We start from the raw sequence: 12,680 nt of genomic DNA, 5'->3' as shown, positions 1-12,680 counted from the left end.
CGTCTCAGGATAAACAACCGCCGCTTATTGGAAATGCTTTCCGTTAGCCCGGCAAACAGTGTACCCAGTCAGGCGGAAATACTATGACCTTTAGCAATTCCGGCAACCGGCAAAAAGTGCATACATGTATGATATTAGCCCCGTTTGCCGCTCGTCAGTTCGTGGTTCGAAAAGGATTGGTGTCCTTTGCAGCTAGCAGCATGAGTAGGATGCAAGCAGGAGCACCACGGGTTAATGCACCAAACCCGTTCTGAAATGCCAAATCATTTACTTTGTCTTTATTTTTCATTTCGCCGAAAAGAGAGGAAGTACTTTATAAAGAAAATAGTATCACCGGGTATAATAAAACATTTTTTTAGAAACACAGCAGTTTTATCAGTGTAGAAAGCTTTTGCTGCTAACACAAACATACCGCCAGATGCAAACCGGGCGTAGGTTTACTTTATCACAGATAAACTTTCCACACCATTAAGCTGTTGGAGCGATTCGGGGGCTTTCCTGGTAAAGGGTCCTCACCATTTGCATATCGCTCGTGAAAGAAAATAGCGCCGAAAAATCGCAGCAAGATGGAGTCTAAATAAATTGCCACAATTTTCACTGGAATCTCTTACGAACTCCTACCAAATGCTGTGTAATGTGAAATGGACATATTTGTTTTTTTTTGCTCAGCAGTCCATTTTAAATAACAGATTGACTTCTATTCGAAGTAAAGAGCTTACTGCTTCAGTTTCGGAAAAAATGCTTTTCGGATAATTTCAAGTGCATTTGTGTTTAAATATTTTACTATTTACTAAAATGTTTATAATTCGGGAGAGTTAGCAGAATTACAGGGTTTTCCAGAGTTGCTCACAGGTGTGGAACACTTCCTTGACTCTTTTTTATGGGAAGTGAACTTCAAGTAAAGTGAACTTAGTGCCGGTCTGGTGGTACAGTCGTCAACTCGTACGACGTAACAACATGCCCGTCATGGGTTCAAGTCCCGAATAGACCGCGCCCCCATACGTAGGACTGACTATCCTGCTATGGTAACAATAAGTCACTGAAAGCCAAGCTCACTTCACTAGTGGATACTGGCAGGCCTTGACCAACAGCGGTTGTTGTGCCAAAGAAGAAGAAGAAGAAGAACTTCAAATGCTGGAAATTGAACTCTCTGGTACCCTTTTTGGACAGGCTCTATGGAATTTCCTATTGGATTTGTCCACAAAGGGTCCTATAGAATCCAATTCCCATTACATTAAGTTCATTTCGCGTAAGAAAGACTCAATAAAGTGTCCCACAGCTATGAGAACTCCTGGGAAAAATCCTGTATGGGTGGATAATCCATGCCATCCACATTGTTTTTTTTTCAGCTTAACAAAACAAACAAAGACCCAAAATGGTTGCAGTGTTTGCTAATATGATGCAATGTTTACTTTGAAACACATAAATACAACCTTAAATTGTAGTCAAACTTTCAAGTTTAAATTTAACATAAAATCTTAAATTTAAAATAAATAAATTGTTCATTAGTCTAATGATCGCCAAACCATCAAGCATTCAACGAAAGCTAGTACTTATTTTATACACTCTTGATGATTTGACAAACTTGATAACAGCGATGCCAAATCACTTAGAGGCAAAATATAAAGGCTCGAATACGTGCTAAAAATCGTCAGAATAAACAATACCTCCACCGCATCTACAAAAGCTGTATCGTTTCCCGTGTTCTGTTTAATTTTAGACTACGCGACGGGAACAGAAAACTTTTTCCATTACTGCACAAGACAATTGTTATTTTATCAAACTTTCGATTAAAACAAAACACACTCCAAAGTGATAAGCGGCAGCAGCAAACCGAATTCTATGTTGCAAACCTTTCAAAACTGGCCCATAACTTTACCTTCCTTTGTGGTGTACATCGTATTCGCGTAAGATAACACTTCATTAAGAAGCATCATTGCCAAACACATTCGGTGGGCCCACGCACGAAACACCCCTCACAGCCCGCAAAGAGCGTTGTCTGGCGGAGTAACGCAGCAACAACATGTCGTCCTACGCAGGCACGCAGCGCAAGGCATCGCTTTTCCGCCACAGCCGGTAATTAATACTTGTCCTATGTCAATAAGAGGGGAAAAAACACATATAAGCATGCCTCTCCGTTCCGTTCGCGCCAGGATGCGGGATGAACGCACGCCTACCGAGCGCAACACAAAGGTGAGCTTTTCTTTGATGGTGCACGAAACGTGACGACGACGATAATTGGTAAACGATCACTTCATTTTCCACCTTCTGCTGGATCGGTTTTCTGCCTTCTTCCCGTCATTCAATTGCTCCTGCTCTCTCTCTCTCTCTCTCTCTCTCTCTCTCGCTCTCTCTCTCTCTCTCTCTCTCTCTCTCTCTCTATCCCATCTCATTGCCATACAATTGCTACCATTTGTCCGCCTTCTGGCGAATATAGCGTGCGTACTTTGGCAATGATTAATGAAATTAATTCATCAATGATTGCGTACGCTTTCTTTTGTATCGCAAAATGATTGAGCCAATCCGGGGGGAAGAAAGGTGCAAAACGAATCACCGGAACTGAATCACCTTCACGCTTTCCCCCGTGACTCAGCGCCTGTGTCGGAATCGATGTATACACAGAAAGAGATAAATAAATGGAGATCCTTGCAGCGGAAGATGTATTTTTTTGCTGTTGTTGCTGCGCTAACATGCGAGAGAAAGCAGTATCATATTTCTGTGATGCCAAATTCATCATAAATCATTCTTTCATTAATCATCTGGAGGAAAGATGAATTGTGGTACGATTGCGAGGAGAAAATATTCATACCGCAGTGTTTTGATTTTCTTCATTTGGGAAATAAAAACAATCTTAATGTTTTATTTTTCTAGTCTAATCATACCCTTGTTGGTTATACGCTTTCTATTTTCTGTACGAAATCAATTGCCGGAAAAGATATCACTGTGTTTTTAAAGCATTTGTATATTTTATTATATTATTCAGTATTCGACTTCGACCATATTTTCAAAATATTTCACATTTACATATTTTGTTTTGGGAGCATTTCCTGCATCTGATATAAATTTTATTTATAGTTATAAAAATACAATTATTAATCATAATTCATAGGCATCCTTGCTCGCTATGTTCAATGGACAGAAGGATTATTCTGTATTTGGATTGACTTTCTAAGCGTAAAATATATTTTATATTTATATTTACCAATCTATGACTATTGATCGGAATCAGGTCTAATAAACATTACTCTATGACTAGTCTACAAAATACTTAAATATACTGACTTATCTCCTAGTGCAATATTCTAATAAAATAATAAAAACTTGGTTTAATTTTTGGCAAATTTAAAAATTACCCATTCACAAGCGCCTAAATGTATGCAATGATGTATTAGAATGTTTACTACTTACAGTAATACGTGTTATTCATAAAATATTAAACAAAATCTTTTGGAAAGGCTTTATGCCAATTGTTTGAAATAGTTTGACTAACTCTGGTATACTGAGGTCAGTTTATAGTGTGCCAGAAAGTAGAGGAAGACGAGCGCCTAATTGTATGCAAATATATTTTGCGCTTTTCGATTTGTTCCGTGTTAAAATGTGCAATAACATAGCTTAATATTTTACTATTTTTGATGGTTTTTACGATACGAATCAGCTGTTTTCTATGGTGTTTGACACTTGGCCACTGAAATCGTGTGAAAATCAGCCCCATATTTTCAGCTTAGATTATTTCAGCCTAAAATCTAAGTAAACAACTGCCGATTCGATGCAGCCGCGATCAGATAAGCTCATGAAATTCAATATGGTGAAAGGTTATTGTCAAATGGATACAACCCGGATGAAGAATATTATTCCAATGACAGAAAGAAAGAGCAAAGCAATGTTATCAGATGTTCTTGATTTAGAGTTGTTTTTAAAAAATAACATGGCAGTTTTACTAAACTCGTTGAGAAAAGCTAAAATATGAAATAAATTATTATAAACAGTTATCGTCTTGAAATTCAACTTCAACTCCTTCATCAAACAAACATCATTTTGGTGAACAAGATGCAATATGAGGTTCACAATTGCTTAGCACCATTTTACCCACGATGATCGACGCTTAGCATCTTGTAACAACCGTCACCGAAATGTGCCTTCGCTAGAAGCGTTTCCCGCTTTTTGTTTCTATACGATAGCCAATATCATTTAGCATTTCTCACTTTCTGACAGCCTCAATGACTCACTGTCGAAAAGTCGCTTCGGAACATCTTATTTTCTTCCTTGTTGATTGCATTTTAAGCCATCCGACCGTAACACATTCAGCAATGCAAAGTCCCTCCGGAGGGGAAGGGCAAGAGGGGGATGGGGGTGTGGAGCAGTGAGTGGGCTAGATGGGATGGCAAAGGTCGGCCGAATACAGACAAACGATGGCTGCGGTACATTATAGAATGATAGAAAGGAAGCAACAAAAACAAAAATCCTCAAACATTGAAAACTCTTGCAACAGCGGGACTATGCCACAGAACAAGTGCCGGCTCTCTTACCGTGAGTAGGAACAAACGATGCGCATTGCCTTCAGGGGGTTTAAGAATGGGGGGGGGGGAGTAGAAGTGGCACCATACCACAGTTGCTGCTGCATTTGACAAACGGACGGAAATGAATGAACAATGGCTCGGTACGCGGTACGCAATGGCCAAGAAGCCCGGCAGCCCCCGAAGTTCATAATAAATAAATGTCATGCTTTCTTACCAGTCAACGTGTCACTTGCACCAGTACCTTCCTTTCCAAGCCAAGTTGGATGATGGGAAAGCAGGAGAGAGAGAGAGAGCAAGATATTCCTATCTAATAGTGAATTGCATACCAGAGCGAACCGAGCGTTGACCATATCGTGTGGCGCGCTTGTTGCTTGTTTTCCCCGTTCTGGGCGTTTGCTGGTTGGCGAGAAAGAACACTTTCAGCTACGGCTAACCACAAAAGTGCACACACTCTCCGTTTCCGACACCCACAAACACACACACTTGATGAATGCAACAATGCAGTGAATGCAAATAGAGCAGCATTGTGGTGAAAGAAAATGGTGGTGTTGCCGCGAGGGTTGCGAAAAGTAGAAAGCAGAAAGAGAACATGCCCGCCCGTTATGCGGGCTACCGTGCGCCCAATGCTGCCACCGTTGCCCCCCCCAAACACCTATCTGTCCACCTGGTCCACCTTTCAGGCATTTCAGTTTTATGATCCTCCTGCCCACACTCACTCCTCCACTGGTGGTGGCACCCGCCAGGTCGGAAGCATTAAATTTGGCTTTTCTTTGCGATGATTATGTTTTATGTACTCGGGTTGCGGGCTGCGGCAACAAACACACTTGTGCGCAGCAAACACGGTACTGCGTCCGGTCTATTACTCACTGTTAGCGCCTGCAGCAACAGCCCGGCGGGAAATACGGTGGGCACCAGCAGCACCCGGCATGTAGCAAGCAGTAACAACGGCGCCACAACAACGATGACGATGTATGCTTGCGCGGAATTAGTTCTTTTCGCATTAAGATCGCGTCGCCTGGCAGTTGCCGTTGCCGGCGATGGGGCTGTATGGTACCGCGAAGCTTATATGTGCTTACGGTGCACAGTGCGGTGTGCTGATTATCGTCCTTGTCCACGGTGTGTACTGCACGTTCGCGTGTAGCGCACGCTTTATCTGCTAGGGCCGAGCGAATGTGGCTCTTTTCTGTGGTTGTCTGTGGGAAATTTTAAAACATTTCGTTTACTACGCATATTGATGCGTTTTTATGTGTGTGTGAACTTTAGAGACAAATTTAAATGCTAATGCTCCCGTCCGAAGGCTTTTGATCTGAGCTGCAACGCTCCATATTATAACAAACTGTTTTTCAATTTTCCGAGAATTGCACAATTTGAAGTTAGTTGTTAGTTTCAGAACAGAATCTGCATTCGTCACAAACACACACATACCACTTGCATAGGTATGCTCGAAGCTCTATCCATGTTGCTGACAAGCAACGTCGTTAGCCAATGTCCAGCGCACTGGTCAAATGCATCGCATTGAATTCCTAGAAGCTCGCAAGGATTATTATCGGACGCTTGCGTACCGTTTCTCGTAGGTTGCGATGATTAAACGGTCTTTGACTTGTTTGTTTCCTCGTTATCATTCCGAGAAATGCTCACTCCACACAAATGGAGCATACTTCCATTGCTCCAGCTTCCAACGCCCGGTCGCTAGTCTCCATTTTGCGGATCGCACCATTGGATTAGGTTATGAGACTTTAACTTATTGGCAGCTTAATGTCTAACTCCGTTTTCCCCGGGCTGGGAAGATGGGTGTGGTTCAAAAAGCTACTCACAAATGACGTTGCATTGTCGTGGTCAAGGTCTATGGAATTAAGGTAAATCTCACATTTTGGATATCCGCTGATGATGGGAATTTATATTACAAATTAGCAATTTTAGATATTATTCTCTTCGCTGGGCCAGACTGTTAATGCTTGTGAAGTTTTAATAGTTTTAATATTTTTACATAACATAGTTTAACAATTTAATCGAGCATAATAATCCAATTGCGAGGAGTTAATAGAAGTAAAGGTAACACCAGAGATTAAAGGTTGGTCTTCTAAGGATAATTTATACCATTTGTCAACTTTTAAGATCTACAAAATCCTGGGCAGTTATTGGATTGGTTTGCTGTTTGCAAATGAATTCATTTTCAACGAGAAATTTCAAATTACTTTCAAATTATAAATTAATCAAAAGAGATTTTCAAATTATAAAAAATACATTTTCTTCATTTCCTGAACTTGTTCTACCACGCAACCAGATATTCAATTCTTGTTACGGATGGACGATCCAGAATGGAAGTGATCTTGTGTGGACTTTTAAGTATTGGTCTAGGTATGGAATGAATCACTGGCTCGTCCCTTCTTTATTTAAATGAAGTTGAAAAATATAGTGGATAGACATTACAGGGTTTCCCACGGTTAATTGGTCAGTTCCCATGATTTTTTGGTGGGTTCCCATAAATTTTTGGTGGGTTCCTGTTGTGGATAGACGTGCCGAGCCCTGGATTCGCCGTAGCAGCTGCGCTGCTGCTGGTCGACATCCAGGAATCGACACTGCGCTCACGCACACTACCACGCCGCACTTAGCGATGCGCGCTAAGTGTGTGCAGAGCGCACCTAACCCGAAGGAGTGTGTATCAGGCTACCGGTCGAGCAGGGCTCCCGGTAGGGCTCACGGTGCGGCTCGTGCGCGCGGCCCCAGACATCAATATATTGTGTTTTGTATTATTTAATATGTGTATATTTACTCCTTTATTACACATATTAAATAATACAAAACAACACACACGCAATGCGGGGAGAGGACGGCTGGTCCTGCTCGCGCCGCGATCCTCACTGAGGACGTCACAGGATGACAGCCCTGCTATCAACAGTGAGCCCTCAGGATGAGGCAGCGGTCTGTCCACAACAGTTCCCATAATTTATTGGTATTTTCCGATTGGATATCAATACAATTAGACCAAAAAATTCTGGGAAACGGCCAAAAAATCGTGGGAAAGCACCAAAAAAATATGGGAACCCACCAAAAATTGATGGTATCCAACCAATAAATCGTGGGAAACCCTGTAAGACGCCTATCGTGGAAATTACTGATGTTATAGTTCTTGACTTTACTGATATTGGAGTCCTTTCCGTTTTAAGTTGGTAGGCTGAAATTTCAGCCTGTCAGCTATTTGCATAGCAGTTTTCGAGCAGCTATCTAAGTGAGTATAATATACAGGTGGGCTTATCCCAAGGTGTATGAATTTAGTAGGCTGATTTTTATCGCTTCTGCTTTCGAATGAAGATTTTAAGAGTTGTTTTATGTATTCGTCAAGCCTTCAGAAAGCTTGTTTGAGCAAAAGTTTTCACCCGTCCTGTCAAAAAGTAATGTTCAAATTTGGTTACAAAAAACAAGCTATTTATATACCTGGACTACATACACTGGGTATTTACCTGGGCACCTTGGGATAAATGTATACAACACCTTGTTTTGCTATTTTTCGAGCAGGTACTCGAATCTAATTCTAGGGTAGAATAATCTAGACTGAAAATTGCAGACTAGTTTTTTGAGTGGGTTTGTATAGAGTGTTTACATGATTTCAGCCTCCAACTGTCAAACTCCATACAAAAAACTAACTAGAATCATGAAGGGCCCCATTATTACTGTTTTGCACTCTTTCATACAATAGCTAATTTCGTGGTCTAGCACAGTAGCTGTAAGAACTTTATTAAAAGTAGCAACGGCAGATAGCTGGCTATTGTTCCGCACAATGTATTGATTTGAAGTTAATGGTTTGATGTATGAGCTACATTTCTATCAATTTTGAATTATATGTAACTAGAATCTGTTCCCAAATTACGCGGTGCTCGGTCATAGATACATAAGCGGATTCATAGACATACGGTTTACTGACAGTCCCTGTGTCAAATCGGTACAAGTTGCTCCTAGAATTGTCAAATGCAAAATAAATTGCTTTGCTTTCCCAAAAAACTGAAATCGCTTAACAGTCTGAAATAAACTTATTTGCTACACAAAACGTATTAAATAAATAACGAGTTGTTGCAAAGTACTTAATTTCATCAAAAAATCCTATTTATACAATGTATTTTGGCTGAAAACCGTATTACAGTGGAGCGCCGTATCGCTCTTCGTTACGATATTTGTTCTGAGAATCAACTGGATAAAAGGAATCTGTATGAACGGTATTCGACTGTATTCGACTTACGCGGAAATCCGACTTAAAGGGTAATAGTAACTAATGAAAATAACCAGTTAAAACAAGCTAGTTGTCAAGTAACGGCATAAAAGAAGCTAGTCGTTCTAATTACTTTTTATACTAAAATGAAAATGAAGGTTTTGGGGGTAATTCTAAGGTGATGTATTTAATGTACCTAGATTTCTTGCTTTTTTGAACGAAAACCACTGAAAATAAAACCTTTTCTAGAAGCTACTTGCAATTTTTCGCTTCTATTAAGGTCTAGGACATCCTGAACGCAGTACTTTCTATTTTGGAACCTTTTGTAAAATAAAGTTTCAGATTTCATTGGTGTATTATGCAATTATATCCATATGAGGTATACATTTTATTAGACAAATACAATCCTCGTAAAGAAATAGGCTTGACCGAGCAGGTTTATGGAGTATTCCTTCGACCTCAATGTTATTTATTACACTATGGCGGCTTTTTCAGCTCTTAGAGATCCAGATAACCCGTATATTAATAAAACATCTAACTACCGTGCAGTAAATATAGAGCTTTTAAACATCTACTACATACTATTCTGCCTGATAATCCAATCCCAATTCATATTCTCGCCGCGATTAAATCACCTTCCCCATTATGCATTACATTTTAACAAGCATTACGGTATGTCTAGCACGGAAACATTCCCCCTGCCCCGTCCGATCCGCTCCACCGTAACGGAGATTGATTTTATACAATGAAAGCGTCATCTAAATTTCACCTTCAAACACGCTCATCAAACAGAGCGTCCTGCCTGGCGCTACAAGTGTCCACCGAAAATGAAAGAAGCCCACCCGACCTTCCTTTATAAATTCTATGCACGAAAGCGCAAAACTAATTATTTTCCACTCTTCGTTATCCCTGTTGCCCCAGCGCTTTCCACGTGGATTTCGTTCAACTTACCTTTCCGTACAAGCTATCGTACCCGGATGAAACACCACAGTCTTCAGCCCTTGATCGTTGCTCGAGGGAAGTGTTCGTCAACACTCTTTGCGGCAACCGACGAACGGTTGCAGGGAACCGTGAAGATATACTCGCACAATGGACACACCAAAACTTGGTCCTTCCACGGTACTCGGATTCTGTGGTGCTTCAGATTTTGCCGCTTTTGCCCACTTTTGATAATCACGCACAAATCACCAGCACTGGTTGAAATTCATCACAGCAAACTATGCACACCAATACACACAAACACACACACACACATTGAGACGCGGAAATTACGTGAGGAAATGAGGTCGCTAGCAACCCACCAGATGACCCCCAAGGCACGGCACACAGCCCACGAACCGGTCTCTTTTTGTGTCTCCTCGCGGCACTCGGTACTTTGTTGTTCGGCAAAGTTGGTCCCCTCTCAATTCCCTACTCCTCCTCCAAACTGGCGGACGGGAGAATGTCCAACAATTGCGTCTTAAAACAAACTCGTAGGAAACATTTCCATTTCCATGCCGCGCCGTCAGCTGGATGGGGAAGCGGAAAACTTTCTTCTCTCCAAACAAGTGGAAACGGAACGTCCGGCTTTGTGCCTCCGGTCCATCACTTGCTTTATGAGAACCTGTACAACTGGTTAATGACGAATCGCCCTGCCGCCGGGGCTGGTTTGCGGGTGTGAAAAGGACATGCTGTGTTTGATACTTCCGTGCTTTAGACGAACGTTTTAGAAGTAAACGAATAAATCTTAACGCTTGTAGACGAAGATTTTGAGCGAAAGTTAATAACGATTTTCGTCCCCTGCTTTTGGCACCTCATGCTGCAGGCCGTACTTACAAGTGTGTTCGATTGTTTTGATATCAATAGCTAATGCTCAAACCAAAAAGTACGACATGACCGTACAACTTCCCTCATTCTGGTTTTTTTGTTGAAGTTTTTATTAAACAAATTCAAAAAGAAAAAAAACATGGACGTCTGCAAAAAAGTAACTTTTAAAACATGAAGCAAACAAAACATCAGTAAAAGTAAAGTAATAGAAACCTTTTAAAACGAAACCCCGTGAAAAGAACAGACATCCTATTAGCATACTTTTAGGCGCTGCAAATGCAAACGACTAGCAACGATCACCGTTTTGCATACTTGTAGGCGCTACTCTTCCTAAGCTTGAACGCAATGAAAAAGGATACAATTATGCTGTAACTTTCGTCAGAAATAAATTGTCCCCTTCCCAGCTAGCTAAAGATACCATTTGTTTGACTTCAAGAAAATGGCCGCCAACCAACAAGAACACTTTCGCCAAGAACAAGAAAGAAACGAACAGGAGAAAAACGAAACCTTATCCCATCCGATCCTTCATCCTGCAGCTGGGACACACCACCTCCATCTGTTACCGCCAGCTGCAGAAGGCAAAAAAAGTGGCGGAAAACGCCAAAGCTCGCGCACCCGCACGTTATTAAAATTCACTTTCCTTTCGCATTTATCACACACTTGGCCACCCTTCGGTGACTTTCTTAGCCGCCGCCTTCTGAATGGTGCTGGTGCGTAAAAACTAATTTCTTTTCAATCCTCCCAGTTTTTTTTTTTTGGTCCCATCCCAAGACAGATGCGAGAAACTTTTGCAAAACGGGGTTTAGCAGCCAAACAACAGCAAAAAAAAAAGTGAGATCCAATCCAAGATTGTCACATTGATCTCGTGGCTGGGTTGACTTGTTTGCGGGCTCTTCAATACCGGTACAATAAAATGGATTGATTTTGGGGATTTCCCTTTTATGTTGGCATTCGTACCCCGGTTTTGTACCCTTTGTACTAGGTGCCGGGAGGCTATACCCGCTCGTCAAACAAGATAATGATTTATGCTCTGCCAATAACTCACTACGGCTACCACAAAAGGTTTTCAGACCGTCTGCCATCCCTATCTTTGTAAATACGATGCGAGCGACAGAAAGTGCAAATAAAACAAAACTGAAATAGATTTTTATATCAGAAAGCTGTCTTTCAAAGGTATCCTAAAATACATTTTATAACAAAAAACGGCCTGCCGTGACGAAGCTTTTTGCTGCGTATATGCCTCGTCCAAGAGTGGAAGTTCGTTTTATTCCCGCACACAGAGCGCACGGTTTCCGGGAAGTGGTTGTAACATCCTGCACACGCCGCAGGCACCCGCAGGCGGGCGAGAAAAAAAGGCGGTCCACGGTTATGAGATTGAGGTTAAGAATTGCCCCGAAGCGTCACAGTTAATCGCGTCACTGCGAATACGATCGGACCCGTGTGGTTGAAGGCGTACCACGCACCACGCACTACGATGCACAGGCGGGGAGGGTGTAAAACCGCCACCACAAAACACCCACACTGAATCTTGCGCTTCTGTGTCCTTATCAAACCTTATCCAAAAAACAAATGCACTTATTTACAGCCACACAAACACACGCACCCACACTCTCATTGCGTACAACCGTTAGCGCGTCTGCTGGAACAATAGAAGCGCTCGCTAGGTCCTCGATCTGTGCGCGTCCACGACACGTACGTATATTGACGAGTGTTCCAGGAAGTGTGTCCCATCCCTTCGATGCTCTAGTAATTTTCTTGGCTTACTATCCGTTCAGCAAGCACCCAACCGCAACCAAAAACACTCACAGCGTGTGGCACTAATGGCGGATCGTGTCAGCAGACCAGCCAGCTCGGTTGACAGCCCTGGAAAAACTGGTGCGTGCCATCCTGCCGGCACACTATCAGCGGTTCGGCCAAAGCACTCCTCGGAGGCTACTTTCACATTCCAGTGGGTTTCCGGTGGGCGAGAAAGAGAGATCAGATGCGAGAGACACATGCAACACCCAGAGAGCGCGAGAGAGAGGTAGCGAACAGTTGTGCTCTCTCGTGAGCTTTCGTTATCGAATAGCCGAGAAATACCGACCGCACTGGCTCACTTGTTGACAGAGTGGCAGGGCTCTGCACCAGCAGCACGTATAGTTTAGAAATTAATG

The 12,680-nt window shown here is 42.1% G+C and overlaps 1 protein-coding gene across 3 annotated transcripts in view; it reads right to left on the bottom strand.

The window, feature by feature from the left end:
• LOC120954991 (ras-related protein Rap1) overlaps positions 1-12,429 on the bottom strand; it is an 80,946-nt gene extending 68,517 nt beyond the window's left edge. Inside the window, exons 1-2 of one of the 3 annotated variants that reach the window (XM_040375399.2) lie at positions 12,334-12,429; positions 9,673-9,938 (exon numbers count right to left, since the gene is read on the bottom strand). The gene's annotated coding sequence lies outside the window, so the exon portion shown is untranslated. Of the gene's footprint in view, positions 1-9,672; positions 9,939-12,291 lie in introns of all 3 variants that reach the window. The other 2 variants (XM_040375400.2, XM_040375401.2) reach the window with 2 other exon arrangements.
• Between the last annotated feature and the right edge of the window lie 251 nt (positions 12,430-12,680).

The sequence above is a fragment of the Anopheles coluzzii genome, chromosome 3, assembly GCF_943734685.1.
Source record: "Anopheles coluzzii chromosome 3, AcolN3, whole genome shotgun sequence".
Lineage (NCBI taxonomy): Eukaryota > Metazoa > Arthropoda > Insecta > Diptera > Culicidae > Anopheles > Anopheles coluzzii.
Note: the sequence above shows the minus strand (reverse complement) of the source record. Positions and strands in the feature narration are given on the sequence as shown.